This window comes from Chiloscyllium punctatum, chromosome 28 (assembly GCF_047496795.1).
Source record: "Chiloscyllium punctatum isolate Juve2018m chromosome 28, sChiPun1.3, whole genome shotgun sequence".
Lineage (NCBI taxonomy): Eukaryota > Metazoa > Chordata > Chondrichthyes > Orectolobiformes > Hemiscylliidae > Chiloscyllium > Chiloscyllium punctatum.
The window spans coordinates 54,851,372-54,868,537 of NC_092766.1; the positions used below are offsets into that span (position 1 = coordinate 54,851,372).

General features: G+C 47.4%; 2 long non-coding RNA genes across 13 annotated transcripts in view; one reads left to right on the top strand and one right to left on the bottom strand.

Moving 5' to 3' along the window:
• Nucleotides 1-15,007, bottom strand: part of LOC140454077 (uncharacterized) — a 53,720-nt gene extending 38,713 nt beyond the window's left edge. For 3 of the 5 annotated variants that reach the window (XR_011952611.1, XR_011952614.1, XR_011952612.1), the window contains exons 1-3: nt 14,891-15,007; nt 13,788-13,902; nt 6,331-7,616 (exon numbers count right to left, since the gene is read on the bottom strand). This is a non-coding gene — a long non-coding RNA (uncharacterized lncRNA). The remainder of the gene's footprint in view (nt 1-6,330; nt 7,617-13,787; nt 13,903-14,890) is intronic. The other 2 variants (XR_011952613.1, XR_011952615.1) reach the window with 2 other exon arrangements.
• Nucleotides 15,008-15,527: 520 nt separating this feature from the next.
• LOC140454078 (uncharacterized) overlaps nt 15,528-17,166 on the top strand; it is a 39,341-nt gene continuing 37,702 nt past the window's right edge. For all 8 annotated transcript variants that reach the window (XR_011952622.1, XR_011952616.1, XR_011952621.1 and 5 more), the window contains exon 1: nt 15,528-15,656. This is a non-coding gene — a long non-coding RNA (uncharacterized lncRNA). The remainder of the gene's footprint in view (nt 15,657-17,166) is intronic.

Consider the following 17,166-nt stretch of genomic DNA (forward strand, 5'->3'; position numbering starts at 1 on the left):
TTATCCATCCTCCATTCACCTTAAAATTATGCCGCCTTGTAATAACCATTTATGCCACAGGAGGAAACGTCTCAGACTATTCACTCACTCTGTGCCTCTCATCATCTTGTTCACCTCCACAAAGTCGCCCCGCCCCCTTCTTCAGTCCAATGAAAAAAGCCTTAGCTCCCTCAACCTTTTTTCGTAAGAACTGCTCTCCATTACAGGCAGCATCTTGGTAAATCTCCTGTGTACACTCTCTAAAACGTGCACAGACTTCCTGTAAATAGGGGACCAGAACTGAACACAATATTCCAAGTGTGGTCTCACCAGGACGTTATAAAGATGCAGGAAAACCTCACGGCTCTTACAGTCAATCCCCTTCTAAGAGGAGCCAACACAACATATGCCTTTTTTACAACCCTTCAAACGTGCGTGGCGATTTTGAGGGATCTATGGACACCGACCCCATGATCTCTGTTCCTCCACACTGCCAAGTATGCTGCCTTTCACCCTGTATTCTGTATTCAAATTCGAACTTCCAAAATGAATCACTTCACACTTTTCCGGATTGGACTCCATTTGCCAATTCCAGCCCAGCTCTGCGTCCTGTCAATGTCCCATTGCAACCTACAACAGCCCTCCACAATCCCCACCACTCCACCAACCTTCATGTTATTGGCAAACTTACTAACCTACTCTCCAACATCCACATCCAAATCATTTACACAAATCACAGAGAGCAGAGTCCCAGTGCCAATTGTTACAGAACACCACTGGTCACTGAGCTCCAGGCTCAATACTGTCCATCTGCTGCCACCCTCTGTCTTCTCTGGGCCATCCAATCCTGTATCCAGACAGACAGATTTCCCTGTATCCCAATTTTCCTTCTTTTCTGAATGAGCCATCAACATATTCTGCCATATCCTCAAAGAATTCAATAAGGTTTGTGAGGCATGACCTGACTCCACACAAACCCATAACTGACTGGCTAATTTAACTCTCGTTTTCCAAGTCGTCATAAATCCTGTCTTTAGAGTCCTCGCCAATAATCTTCACACCACAGACATTTGACCAAATCTGAAATTCCCAGAATTCTACCTCCGTAACATGGCTTGGACTTTACACATCTTCCCTCCTCTGCCATGTTCCCCAGAAGGACACTGGAGGGTGGTGGGGGTTACAGAGATAGGGATGGATATCAGGACAGGAGGATTTCGCAGACATTCGGAGGATTGCAATGCCAAAAGTAGGCTTCAGTAATTTTGTGGTTTCATGGTGATGAAGGCATTTCAGGAGGGAGGGAGTTGGGGAGGATTGTAGGGAAATGAGAGGGTTCGCAGTTTAGGTGCTTTGTTAGGACTGTAAGTGGTTCCTGAGTTGGGGAAGGTGTAAGCACTGGTGGATATTACAGAAACATGTGGTTTTGGTTGCAATGCAGGAAGAGGATTCAGGAAGCTGGAGAGTATGGGGTCTGAACGAGGTTACACAAATGGGAAGAGTTGTCAGGAGTGGAGGTGTTTACAGAGACAGCAACGGCCTGATCTGGAGCAGAGGACCCAGATTGGGAGGAATATGGGGATGAAAGGTAGTTTCACAGGGTGGGAGGACCATAGACCCACAGGAGGTTACAGAAATGTGGAGAGCTGTAGGGCTGACAGGTTCATGGAGATGGGAATGTTGGGAGGGATAGAGAAGTTTACAGGGATAAGGATGTTTGTAGGACAGGGCTGGATCACAGGCAGGGAGTGTTTTAGGGAGCTGAGCAGATTACAGAGATAAAGATATTTGTATCTACTGGAAGAACAAACAGAGATATTCAGGGGAGTCGTGACTGAAGATGTTTGTAGACATAGGAAGGCTTAGGTTCTGGGGGTTATGGAGGCTGTGGAATCTGGATTTCTTTTCAGACACTGGGATAACAATTTTGGTCAGACACAGTTTCACAGATAAGGGAGCATAGCGCAAACAGGAGGAAGTTGTAGAGGAAGGTGACGTTTAAACAGATAGTGGTGTAAGAGCTGGACAAGGTTATGGAGATGGGTAGATGGTGGAGAAACACAGGAGGCGCTTACATTGACATGGGGGTGATAGTGACAGGAGGGTGTTAAATAGATAGTGGGTTTTGTAGGGACTGGATTGGGAGAGGAACAGGCATGGAGTGAGTTCGACAGATCAGGATTACTGCAGAAACCTGAGAGGATTACACTGATAGGGATGGTGGTCGGGTCTCCACAGACTGTTGGTGTTTAGGGACTGGAAGAGATTTGGTCGATAGGGAGGGATGTAAGAGCTGCAGGAGCTTATGGAGAATTGGAGCAATTTGCAGAGGTAGGTTTCTCAGACAGGAGTAGGTTATAGATAGTGAGGGTTGTGTGGTCTGAGTAAGTCAAAAAGAGGAGAGTTTTCGCGTCTGGAAGAGGTTACACTGACAGGGACAGTTGAAGAGACTGAAGCAAAAATGCATGGAGAAGGTTACACAGATAGGGAGGTGAGTAGGGACTGAAGGTGAATACACAGACATGGAGGGTTGTATTGTTAGACGGAGCTGAGAGGGATAGGGACTGGTGTAGGGATTTACACAGATAGGGAAGGTTGTTTTTTGGAGAAGGTTACACTGATACAGACAGTGTTAGGGAGAGTTTAGTGGACTACAGAGGAGCTCAGAGAGAATGTATTATGGGGAGTGGAGGAGATTACAGACACAGAGATGGCTGTCGGGGTGAAAAGACCTTCTACAGATCCTCAGTGCTGTAAGGCTGGAGGGAGATTATAACAGTGAGTGTTGCCAAGACTTAATTACTTCACTGAAATAGAGCAGGTCTCAGCACGTAACTGTCAAAGGGAAATTGAGACAGTCCAGATGAGTTTTCAAAGATACAAATGTTTATGGGAGTTTCAAGAGGGAACAATGATTGGGAGTGCTGTACCAAATGGTAATAGTTATAGTGAGGGTTCTAAAAGCAGAAAGAGGTGACAGACATATCGATCTTTGTCAGGACTGGAGAAGGTTACATAGGCAAGGAATGTTTTAGAGTCTGGAGGAGATTACAGTGTTAAGGAGAATATTGGGATAAGGCAAGGTGTAAGAGACGGTGATGTTTGACAGAGCTGGACAATAACCTGAATAGATTAGACATCGTGTGCAACCAGGCCATTCGGCCCAACCAGTCCATTCCAAAACTCTGAAGAGCATCCTACCCAGACCCACCCCTCTACCTATACATTAAACCCTGCATTTCTCGTGGTGAACTTACTTAAACCACACATTCCTGAATACCACAGTCAATTTATGATGGCCAATCCACTGATGGTGCAAATTTTGGACACACACACACACACTCACACTCACAGCAAGGGAGCGACACGCAAACACACACAGTGAGGGAGATACCCGCAGACACACAGCGAGGGAAGGACATGCGCACACGCACAGTGAGGGGGATACACGCAGACACACAGCAAGGGAGATACACGCAGACACACAGCGAGGGAAGGACATGCACACACACACACAGTGAGGGGGATACACGCAGACACACAGCAAGGGGGATACACGCAGACACACAGTGAGGGAAGGACATGCACACACACAAAGTGAGGGGGTTACACGCAGGCACACAGCGAGGGAAGGACATGCACGCACACACAGAGTGAGGGGGATACACGCAGACACACAGCGAGGGAAGGACATGCACACAAACACACACACAGTGAGGGGGATACCCACAGACAAACAGCGAGGGAAGGACATGCACACACACACACAGTGAGGGGGATACACGCAGACACACAGCGAGGGAAGGACATGCACACACACACACAGCGAGGGGGATACACGCAGACACACAGCGAGGGAAGGACATGCACACACACACAGAGTGAGGGGGTTACACGCAGGCACACAGCGAGGGAAGGACATGCACGCACACACAGTGAGGGGGATACCCGCAGAGACATACGCAAATCGAGGGAGGAACACACACACGCCCAGCGAGGGAGGGACACACACACACACAGCGAGGAGGACACGCGCACACACACACACACACACACACACACACACACAGCGAGGGAGGGACACGCACAGACACGCAGCGAAGACACACAAACACAAACACACAGAGGGAGGGACACGCACACAAACAGCAAGAAAGGGATACGCACACACAACGAGGAAGAGACATGCAGACACACAGTGAGGGAGGGACACGCACATACACTCCAACGGAGGGACATGGACACATCGCGAAGTAGGGACAATCACACACATGTCGAGGGGGCGGGCATGTGCACAGAAATTGAGAGGGGGGACACACACACAGCGAGAGGGGACGCACACAGACACGGCAAGGGTGGGACACACACACTCAGCAAGGTGGTCACACACATAGGGGATGGACACGCACGTGCAAAGCGAGGGAGGGGCACGCACACATACATACACACACACAGAGCAAGGGAGGCACATGCACACACGCTCACACAAACACAAGGGATGGACACACACGCAAAGCAAGGGAGGGACACACACACGCACACACGCACACACACAGCAAGGGAGGGACATGCACACACACAGAGCGAGGGAAAGACACACACACACATACAGCGAAGGAAGGGACACACACACACGTCGAGTGGGAGGGCATGTGCACAGAAATTGAGAGGGGGCACACACACACAGCGAGAGAGGACACACAGACATGGCAAGGGTGGGACACACGCACTCAGCAAGCTGGTCACATACACACACACACACACACAAGGGATGGACACATACATGCAAATCGACGGAGTGACATGCACACATATATACACCACACAAACACAGAGCAAGGGAGGGACATGCACACGCACACATGCACACAAGGGACGGACACACACGCAAAGCGATGGAGGGATATGCACACCCACACGCACACATAAACACAGAGGAGGGACGGACAAGTGCACACACAGTGAGGGAGCTACATACAAACACAGTGAGCGGGTTATCCGCAGACACACAGCGTGGGAGGGATACACACACAAACACACACACACAGAGCGAGGGAGGGACACACACACACACACACACACACACACACACACACACACATATACAGAGAATGAAAGGACACACACATGTCAAGGGGAGGGCATGTGCACAGAAATTGAGAGGGGGCACACACACACACAACGAGAGGGACACACAGACACGGCAAGGGTGGGACACACTCACACAGCGTGAGAGGGACACGCACACACAGCGAGCGAGGGACACACAAACAGCAAGGGAGTGAAACACACACACACACACACACACACACAGAGCGAGGGAGGGAAGGACATGCACACACACAGAGCGAGGGAGGGACGTACACACACAGCGAGAGAGGGACACACGCACACAGCAAGGGAGGGACACACGCATACACACACACACAGCGAGGGAGGGACACGCGCACAAACAGCGAGGAGGAGACACATGCACACACAGCAAGGGAGGGCCACACACACACACACACACGCACGCACACACAGTGAGGGAGGGACACACACACACACACACACGGAGCGAGGGAGGGAAGGACATGCACACACACAGAGCGAGGGAGGGACGTACACACACAGCGAGAGAGGGACACACGCACACAGCAAGGGAGGGACACACGCATACACACACACACAGCGAGGGAGGGACACGCGTACAAACAGCGAGGAGGAGACACATGCACACACAGCAAGGGAGGGCCACACTCACACACACACGCACGTACACACAGTGAGGGAGGGACACACACACACACACACACACACACACACACACACACACACACACACACACAGCGAGGGAGGGACACACACACAAACACACACACACAGCGAGGGAGGGACACACACACACACACACACACACAGAGCGAGGGAGGGACACAAACACACACACACACACACACACACAGCGAGGGAGGGACACACACACACACACACAGCAAGGGAGCGACACACACACACACAGCGAGGGAGGGACACACACACACTCACAGCGAGGGGACACACACACACAAAGTGAGGGAGGGAAACACGCAGACATATGCACACACAAACACACACATATTGAGGGAGGGACACGCTCACACACACAGTGAGGGAGGGACATGCTCACACACAGCGAGGGAAGGGGACACACACACACACACACACACACACACACAGAGAGAACAATGGAGGGACACGTGCACACACAGTGATGTGTCTCCTCGGACGTGTAATCGTCCAGCTCTCACTCCAGTCTGCTCCCTCACAGGGTCACCGTCTCTCTGACTCCCAGGTACAACTGGGCCTAGATCCTCAGTACTGATTTACATTCTTCCAGGTGTGAGTCAGCCTCAAGCCCCTGCTCCAAGTTGCTCCCTCACACGGTCACTCTCTCTGTGACTCGGTGCTGATTTCGAGCCTCCTGCTCTGCTTTTCATCCAAATCCAAGTCCCAGTCGGCCTTGACCCTCGCTGCTGATTTATATTTTCCCGCTTTGTGCTGTACTCTCTCAGGTTCTCTCCCCTTGTGACTCCCAGGTAATGGTAGGCTTCAAGCCTCAGCTGAGATTTATAACATCACAATCCGCACTGCTCTCTTACAGGATCGCTGTTGTGCCTGGACGACAGTGGGGAAGAGGTCAATGAGACAGAGCAGAGGGTGTTACAGTGATTGAGGAGCTGTAGGGGATGAAACAGGTTATCTGGGGAGCTAGGCAGACCTGCATTAATAAAGAACGTTACTGGAAGATACAGCGAGAGTTGCAGACACTGAAGAAGGCAAAGGAAATAGAGAGATGGTGGCTTGTTCATGACGGAGCTTTGTAGAGTCTAAAGGGCTTCAACGTTTGTGAGAAGATTTGTAGCACGGGTGCTCGTTGTTGTGGTTCTGTTCACCGAGCTGGGAATTTGTGTTGCAGACGTTTCGTCCCCTGTCTCGGTGACATCCTCAGTGTTTGGGAGCCTCCTGTGAAGCGCTTCTGTGATGTTTCCTCCGGCATTTATAGTGGTTTGTATCTGCCGCTTCCGGTTGTTAGTTCCAGCTGTCCGCTGCAGTGGCCGGCATATTGGATCCAGGTCAATGTGCTTATTGATTGAATCTGTGGATGAGTGCCATGCTTCCAGCAATTCCCTGGCTGTTCTGTTGTTTAGCTTGTCCTATAATAGTAGTGTTGTCCCAGTCGAACTCACGTTGCTTGTCATCTGCGTGTGTGGCTACTAAGGATAGCTGGTCGTGTCGTTTCGTGTCTAGTTGGTGTTCATGGATGCGGATCGTTAGCTGTCTTCCTGTTTGTCCTATGTAGTGTTTTGTGCAATCCTTGCATGGGATTTTGTACACTACGTTGGTTTTGCTCATGCTGGGTATCAGGTCCTTCGTTCTGGTGAGTTGTTGTTGGAGAGTGGCTGTTGGTTTGTGTGCTGTTATGAGTCTGAGTGGTCGCAGTAGTCTGGCTGTCAGTTCCGAAATGTTCTTGATGTATGGTAGTGTGGCTAGTCCTTTGGGTCATGACATGTCTTCACTCTGTTGTCTTTCCCTGAGGCATCTGTGGATGAAATTGCGTGGAGTTTGACCTCACGCCACAGCTCACCAATAGGAAAAACAACACACTCAGAAACCTACAAAAAAAAGGACAGATAACCAGGTTTGACCTACAGAGAATGAAACCTGAAAGTAAGAACACCCTCAGAATCTATGGACTACCTAAAGTGCACAAACCAGCCATCCCACTCAGACCCATAGTATCACTACCAGGGACACCATCACACAAACTGGCTAAAGAACTTCAGCAGAAACTGAAACACCTGATCAGTGGATCCAGACACTCTGTACAGTCAACACAGAAATTCTTGGACATCATCAGAAATATACACATAGACAAGGAAGAAACTATGGTCTCATTCGATATAACGGCACTGTTCACCTCTATCGACAAAACCCTAGCCAGAGAAACAATAGCCAATTTGCTGGACATACAGAACAGACAACAGGACGTTGAACCTATCAACAAAGACGGCATACTCAAACTACTAGACCTGTGCCTCACAACACACTTCACATTCAACAACCAAATATATGAACAAATCAACGGCACACCCATGGGCTCACCCATCTCTGGACTCATAGCAGAAGCAGAAATGCAAAGGTTAGAACAAACAGTCTTACCGCAAATTCAACCCAAACTCTGGGTCAGATATGTAGATGACACCTTTGTAATAATTAAAAACACAGAAATAGAGAACACACACCGGCTCATCAACGCCACACCCACAGGAATCCGATTCACTAGAGAGGAAGAAAAGGACAACCAACTCCCATTCCTAGACGTGATGGTGCAGAGAACACCGAATGGATAATTCACCACAAAGGTTTACAGGAAAGACACACACACAGACCAAGTCCTGAACTACGAAAGCAACCACCCCAACACACACAAAAGAAGTTGCATCAAGACACTGTTCAAAAGGGCCACAACACGCTGCAGTACATCAGAACTGCAAAAAGAGGAAGAAGAACACCGATACAAGGCATTCGCCAAAAAAAAACCCCGCAATTTCATTAGGGTTTGTCTGTATGGATTTGCTAGACGACTGTCCTCTGATATTGATGAGGGCAGTGCAGATGATGTGGTTTATATGGAGTTCATTAAGGTCTTTGACGAGGTCCCACACGGAAGGCTGGTCCAAAAGGGAAGATCCGATGGGATCCAAGGTAAGTTGGTGAATTGGGTCCGCAATTGGTGGAGGGTTGGTTTTGTGATTGAAAGCTTTTGTCCAGCGGGTGTACCACAGGGATCTGTGCAGGAGTCATTGCTGTTCATTATAGACATTAATCACTCGGATGTGAAAGCAGAAGGTAACATGAGTAGGTTTGCAGATAACATGAAAGGTGAGGGTGTTGTCCATAGTGAGGGGGATGGACTCAGGCTGCAGTCTGATATCGATCAGATGATAAACTGAGCAGAGTAATGTGAGACAGAGTTTACTTCTGATCACTGTGAGGTAATGCACTGTGGGAAGTCTAAGAAACGAATGATATACATCATGAATTGTCGGTCCTTCTGGAGTACTGAGGAATACAGGGACCTCGGTGGGCAAGTCCCTGGATGTCTGAAGGTGTCAGCACAGGTAGACAGGGTGGAGAATACACCTGAACTGGGAACGTTCCTGATGGGGAACGTTGCTGGAGCTGCTCGAGAGGATTTCAACTTGTCTGGCAGGTCTGTGTGAACCCAAAGAGTTGTAAGGCCAGAAAGAAAGTTGAGGCTGGTACAAATGTTAAAGAGAGGAATATAAGGAGACAAAACAGGCAAGAACATAGCAGACAATTAGGGAAAACTGGTGGATTAAACCGACGTTATTTCAATGCAAAGGGCCAGACAGATAAGGCAGATGAACCCAGAGCATGGATGGGAACATGGGATTGGGATACCATAGATATTACAGAAACACAGCTGAGGGAGCAACAGGAGCAGCAGCTCAATGTTCCGGAGACAGATACTACAGGAAGGATAGAACAGGAAGCAAAACAGGAGGAGAGCTGGTGGGTTTGTTGGGGGAAAAATCCCAGCAGTGCCTAGAGGGAGTATTCATGCAGGATCACCCAGTTAAACGATATTAGTGGAGCTGGGAAATAAAAATTGGTCATTAGTTTTCTACGGTCGTACTACAGCGATAGGCAACGGGAGATGAAGGAGAAAATATATCAGGAGATTTCAGATATCTCTTAGAATAATAGGGTTGTAATGATAGGGGACCTTAACCGCTCCAAACCTGGACTGGGATTGCTGCTAAGTTAAGCATTTGGATGGAAAGAATTTGTTAAGTGTGTTCTGAAAACTCCCAGTCATTATGTAAATTGCCCAACTGGAGAATGGGGCTAAACTTGACCTCCCCTTAGGAAACAAGGTCATGAACGGGACTGAGGTGTTAGTGGGGGAGCACTTTGGAAAGTTACCACAATTGTATTAGTTTGAAAATAGCGATGGAAAAGGACAGGCCTGGTCCACAAGTTAAAGTTATTCAATGGAGCAAGATAGTATTAGACAGGAATTTTTAAAGTAGATCTGGGGAGGTTATTGGCAGGTAAAGGGAAGTCTGGCAAGTAGGAATATTTTAAAACCGAGATAAAAGGAGTGTTCAGCACCAGCGTGTTCCTGTTAGTGTGCAGCTCAATGCTGACTGAATTAGGAAACACTGACTGAGTTTCGAGGCTGTGGTTATGAAAAAAGGGGTCACATGTCAGATATAACTGGCTGACTCAAGAGAATCCTTTCGGGAGCATCAGGGTTGTAGAAATACACTTAGGATGGAAATCAGGAATGTAAAAAGGGGACACAAGATCGCTTTGACAGAGAAAGTTAAGGAGAATCCAAAGAGACTCTACAAGTATATTAAGAGCAAAAGAAGAGCTCGGGACAAACCCGGTCTCCTTAATTATCAATGAAGGCAACAATGTGCGAAACTACAAGATCCAAAATAAATATTTCACTTTGGAACTTACTGTGGATAAAGACTGGGGCGCTCAGGGAACTAAACAGTGTTTGGCCTGACCACTATTGGAATACTGTGTGCAATTCTGGTCTGCAATTCTGGATGTCATGGAACATGAAAGGTTTCAGAAGGAATGACCAAAGATGTTGCCAGGGTTGGAGGGTTTGTACTTCAGGGAAAAGCCTGAATAGGCTGGGGCCGTTTTCAGTTGAACATGGGAGGCTGAGGAGTTAACCGATAAAAGGTGTTTAAAATCATGATGGTCATCGACAGGGTCAATAGACAAGGTCATTTCCCCAGGCGAGGGAAACTTTTCAAAGGGGTATAAAGGACAACTGGCTCCCGCAGAGTGGATGGAATAAGCTGCCAGAGCAAATAGTGGAGGCTGATAGAAATACATTTAAAAGGCATGTGGATGGGTGGATGAATAGCAAGGGGTCAGAGGGATATTGGCAAAATTGTGGCAAATGTGACTAGAAACGTCATGCAGGAGTTGGTCCGAAGGGCCTGTTTCTGTGCTGTTCATCTCGATGTCTCAACATCTTGAAATGAGTCCACATTATAGAAAAGGAGGTGCTGGAGGTTTTAAAACACAAAGGTAGATAAATCCCCACCACCTGATCAAATGGATCTCAGGACATTGTGGGAAGCTGGTGAAGAATTTGTAGGGCCCCAAGCAGAGATATTTGGACCATAGAGAGCTATGTGTGATAGGCTGTTAGACTGGAGGGTTGCATTGTGGACAGTGAAGAAGGTTTTCTGAGATTACAAAGGGATCCTGATGAAATGTGTGAATGGCTGAAAAACTGTAGATGGAGTTCAATCTGAAAAAATCCGAGGTAATGCCCTTGGTACAACAAACACGGGCAGGACTTATACAATTAATGGCAAGACCTTCAGTAGTGTTGTAGAACAGAGGGACCTCAGGGTTCAGCTACATAATTCTTTGAAGTTTGCAACATGGAGGGACAGGAAAGTTTAAAAAAGGTGCTGGCCTCACTTGCTTTCATTGCTCAGTCCTTTGGATATAGGAGTTGGGAAGTCATATTGAGATTATACAGGCCATTGGTGAGTCCTCTTCTGGAATACTGTGTCCAGTTCTGGTCGCCCAGTTATAGGAAGGATATTATTAAGCTGGAAAGGGTTGGGAGGAGATTTACTGGGATGTGGCTGGGTACGAAAGGCTTCAGTATAAAGAAAGGCTGAACAGGTTGGTATTTTTCTCTGAAACCTGAATGTTGACAGATAACATCATAACAGTTTATAAAATCATGAGGGGGATAGATAGAGTTAATGGGAGTTGTCTTTTCCCATGGACAGGGGAGTTTCAAGACAAGGCACTACATTTTTAAGTTTAGAGGAGAAACATTTAAAAAAAAAGACATGAGGCACATTGTTACACAGAGGGTGGGTTGTGTGTGGAATTAACTTCCCAAGGAAGGGGTGAACATGGGGACAATTACAATGTTTAAAAGACATTAGGATTAGTACAGGAATAGGAAAGGTTTGGAGGGATATGATCCAGGAACAGGCAGGTGAGATGAGATCCGTTTTAGAGTATGGTTAGCGTTAACCAAAGAGTGCAGTATGACTCTCTGACTATGATTATAATGTTGTGTCATTAATTAAGAAAGGCTGCAAGAGAAAGCCATGGAACTACAGACTGATGAGCGAGACATCAGGGTGGGTCAGTGGTTGGAGGTAATTCTGAGAAGTAGGCCTTACATGCATTTGGAAAGACAAGGCCTGATTACGGACAGCCAGCATGGCTTTGTGCATGGGAAAACATGTCTCACAAACTTGACTGGAGTTTGCTCAAGATGTGACCAAAAAGGTAGACGAAGGCAGAGCAACAGACATTGTTTCTGGCTTCTGCAAACCCTTCTTCAGGGTGTAACATGATACATTGGTTAGTAAGGGTAGATCACATGGGATCAGGGAGAGCTAGCCAACTGGATACAAAATGGGATGACAGTGGGAGACAGAGGGTGGTGGGAGAGGGTTGTTGTTCAGACTGGGGCCTCTGACCAGCAGTGTGCTGGAAGGATTGGTGCTGGGACCACTGTTGTGCACCATTTACATAAACAATTTGAGTGAAAATATAGCAGTCCCTGTTAGTATGTTTGTGGATACCAAGATTAATGGAAGAGTGGGCAGTGAATATAGTTATCGAAGGGGATGGTAATCAACTGGGCCAGTGGGCCAAGGAATGAAAGATGGAGTTTAATTCAGGTGTTGGGTTTAGTTCAGACAAACCAGGGAGGACTAACACAGTTAATGGTCGGGCCCTGGACAGTGTTGTAGAAAAGAGAGAGACCAAGGGGTGCAGTTATATTGTTCCTTGGACTGGCATCACAGGGCGACAGGGTGTTGAAAATGGCAATTGGCACACTTGTCTTCATTGTTCAGAGCATTGAGTACATGAGTTGGAGATATTGGTAACACTGTCGTCAATATTTCTTATAAAGGTTTATGAAACCATGTAGGGTCTAAGGAAGGTGAATTGCCAAGAGTAAGTGAGTCCAAAGCTAGAGGCATAAACGTGAGGTGAGAGAGCAAGGATTTTAAGAGGGAGCTGAGGGGCAACATTATCCACAGAGGATGGTGCATAGATGGAATGAACTGCCAGAGGAAATGGTAAAAACAAGTACAATTACAACATGGAAAAGACACTCGGGCAGGTACATGGAGAGGAGAAGGTTTGAAGGGATATGAGCCAAACACAGGCAAACGCGACTCAGTTCATTTAGGAAACCTCGGCCGAAGAGTCATGCCGCACAGAAACAGACCCTCTGTCTCCAGTTATTGGAGGAGGAGACTATCGAGACAAGGCATGTTGTAGAGACTGAAGCAAGTTACAGCGATAGGATGGTCATCTGGACTGGAGGTTTCAAATATGTGAAATAATTGGTGAGAGGGGAGGAGGTGACAGAGATAGGAACTGTTATAAGAGTTAGAATGATTGAAGACACTGGTCCTCAATACAAGCCATAGATACAGTGTTGGAGAGGGAATAGGGAACAGAAAGATCCCAGGCAGCATTACCACCCTCTCGTGGGAGGCCTGCTTTCCCCTCAGTTGTTCTGATGATCCCTAAGGAAGCACAGGCCAGGACTGATAACTGGGAACTCCCGATGCTGTCTCATTACAACAAAACTTGCAACAGGCGTGGTGATTGAGCCTGGGGTGTGTCTGCACTGTGCTCCCCCTCCAGCAAATTTCTCTATGTCATGTCTTGTTAGCTGATGTTTGGATCCCCCTTATTACTTTCTGCTCTGTGCACTGGAATGATCTTACCTGGCAGCAGGACTTATTGAAGACTCCCGACCTCCCTGACTTTGTCTTTCTGGCTGACCAACCATCGTACCAACCAGCAGTTGGCAGTCTATTGAGTCAGGAACTCCCTGATTACCTGTAGAAGACACAGAAATAGGCAGAATGGGAAATTAGACTGATGCTGTGAGGGTTACACATGTCGAATGGCACTGAGCCCACAGAGATCTGGAACTTCCCAGTCTCCATTCCTGACCTATGCTGCCTCATCTCTCTGGAGTGGAGAATTCTGTTGGCTCATGATCTGGAGTCGCTTCAAGAGTGAGAGACGCTGACAGAGGCAGCAATTAGACCCACACAGTGAGGGATACCACATGGAGAGGTACTGAGTCACATCACCAGAGTGCCGGGACAAACAATTGTGCAGGATGAAAGACTTTTGATTCATGTTGCACTGGGATATACAAACTGTGAGCAGGCGAAGTGATGGCCTAGTGGCATTATTGTGTGACAATTTATCCAGAAACTCAGCAAGTGTTCTCTGGACACAGGTTCAAATCCCACCATTGCAAATGATTGAATGTGAAATAAATGCTTCAAAAACGATGTAATTAAAAACCTGCAAGTGAGTATTAAACAATTGCTGATGTTAAGAAAAATCCATCGGGTGCATTCCTGTCTTTAGTGAAGTAATCGAAGATGGGACTGGGATATCACAGGTATTACAGAAACACATTTAGGGAGGGACAGGACAGGCAGCTCAATGTTCCAGGGGACAGATGCTGCAGGAAGGACAGAAGGGGAGCTGAGAGAGGAGGAGAGCTGCTGGTTCTGATTGGGTGAAACATCACAGCAGGACTGAGAGAGGATATTCCTGCAGGACCGCCCAGTGAAGCTGTGTTCGTGGAATTAATCAATAACAATGGGTCTTCCCTTTCCTCTGATTGTTCGACACACCCCGAGAGCCCCGCCCTCCTGCACCTTGACCTTCTCAAGATGGCGGCCCGCAGGTCCGCGCTCCCTCTTCCCTCAAACAAATGGCGGCCGTGACCCTGGGCCGCTTCCCTGATCAGAGACCGCCACCTCTTTCTCCGGGCCTGGAGGGTCTTTTTCGATTTTTTTTTAACCTTTACTTGTGAATTCTCTCCGCTTCTTTCTCCCAGCGAGGGTCCCGCACACCGGCTCTGAACGTCACTCTCTGAAGCCGATCGCAGTCGCTGCCGGAGAAAGCAGCTCCATGTCTCTCTGCACTGACCAATGTGACATTGCGCATGCTCTGCACAGAAACCAAACTGCGCGTGCGCCTAAGGTTATGTGTGGGTTCACAGAGAATATTCATATCTGCACAGACTGATAGGCAAAATATTAGTCATTAACAATTGTTTTGTCGTGTTACAGTCATAGAGATGTCTAGCATGCAAATAGATTGTCCGGTCCAAATCAACCATAACGGCCAGTTATGTAAATTACCAATCGTTCTGGGAGTTTGAAAAGAAGTTTCTTACTCGAGTTGTGCAAATCGATTTGAAATATGTACGTTATCAGATTTACATTTCAACGACAGGATTTCTTAAAATCTCACATTGATTTATGAGAGAGATTTAATGCTCCACTATGCAGTGAGAATGATCAATCCTGCAAAATTGTTTGCTCTCTGACCAATCTTGTAGCGTTCACTTCCCGAGAATGCTTTAGCCCCACTCCTCACTCACGTTGGAGGACCGGCCGCTACTCGGTACTTCTGTTCCGCCTCTTCCTCCCAATTGCAGAGTTGATTCAGGCGTGACTTAGCAGGCAAGGGACAAAGGAAGTTCGAGTCGATGTTTTGTGATGCGGTGAAAATATCCCGAATCTTGGACCGAGAGGCCTGGGTTCAATTCGCAGCTTGTGCAGGTGTGTGTAACAACAACTTTTAGCAGGTTAATTAGGAAAAACAAGGGAAGTCAGGAACAGAGACAAAACAATAGAAAATGCATGCAATGTGGTGGGGCTGTCAATGCTCAGATGATTTGACTCTTTACCAAGCGTTTCAGGGTCCCAGTCCAGGCTGTTGCACTCCTCTTAGTGCACAGCCAGATACCACCATTGTGGGGCAAAATGTTGTGGTGGGATATAGTGGTGCCTTTCTGGAAGGTGCTCGGATTTTGTGGTGAAAACAGTTGAGAAGGAGTCGGGTTTTGTATGGAGCTACCTGTCCCCCTCCTGTTGCAGCATCTTATTATTGCCCTGACTCTATGTCGTACATGGAGAAAGTGAGGACTGCAGATGCTGGAGATCAGAGCTGAAAAATGTGTTGCTGGAAAAGCTCAGCATGTCAGGCAGCATTCCCTACCTCGAACATGTTTGGTAGAGATCAGTGACACTTCGTAAGCTCACAGTACAAGATCCATCACTCTGTTTAAGACAGTAAAAAATACTTGTAGCACAATCGCCAGAGAACAACACAGTGCAGAACAGGTCCTTCAGTCCTTGATGTTGCGCCGACCTGTGAACTATTCTCAGCTCATACCCCTACACTATCCCAAAATCAACCATGTGCTTATCTAAAGGATTGTTTAAATCTCACTATAGTGGCTGAGTTAACTACATTGGTTAGGGCGTGGAATCCATTACCTACTAGTCTCTGAGTAAAGAACCTGCCTCTGACATCTGTCTTAAATCTATCACCCCTCAATTTGTAGTTATGCCCCCTCATACACACTGATGTCATCATCCTAGGAAAAAGACTTTCACTGTCTACCCTATTTCAGCCTCTGATCATCTTGTATGTCTCTATCAAATCCTCTCTTAGCCGCCTTCTTGCCAATGAGAACACGTTCAAATTGCTCAACCTTTCCTCATAAGACCTTCCCTCCAGACCACACAACATCCTGGTAAATCTCCTTTGCACCTCTTCCAATGTTTCCACATCCTTCCCGAAATATGTGCACCAGAACTGCACACAATATTCCAAATATGGCCGCACCAGTGTTTTGTATAGTTGCAGCATGATGTTGTGGTTCCAGAACTCAATCCATCTATGAATAAAACCTAACACACTGTATGCCACCTTAACAGTACTGTACACCGGGGTGGCAACTTTCAGGCATTTATGTACGTGGACTCCAACATCCCTCTGCACATCTACATTACCAAGAATGTTTCCATTGACCCAGTACTCTGCCTTCCTGTTATTCTTCACAAAGTGTATCACCTCACATTTAGCTGCATTGAACTCCATTTGCCACCCTTCAGCCCAATTCTGCAGTTTATCCAAGTCCCCTTGCAACCTGTAATATTCTTCCACACTGTCCACTACTCCACTGACTTTCGTGTCATCTGCAAATTTACCAATCCATCCACCTATGCCTGCATCTAAGACTTTTATAAAAAATGACAAACAGCAGTGGTCCCAAAACAGATC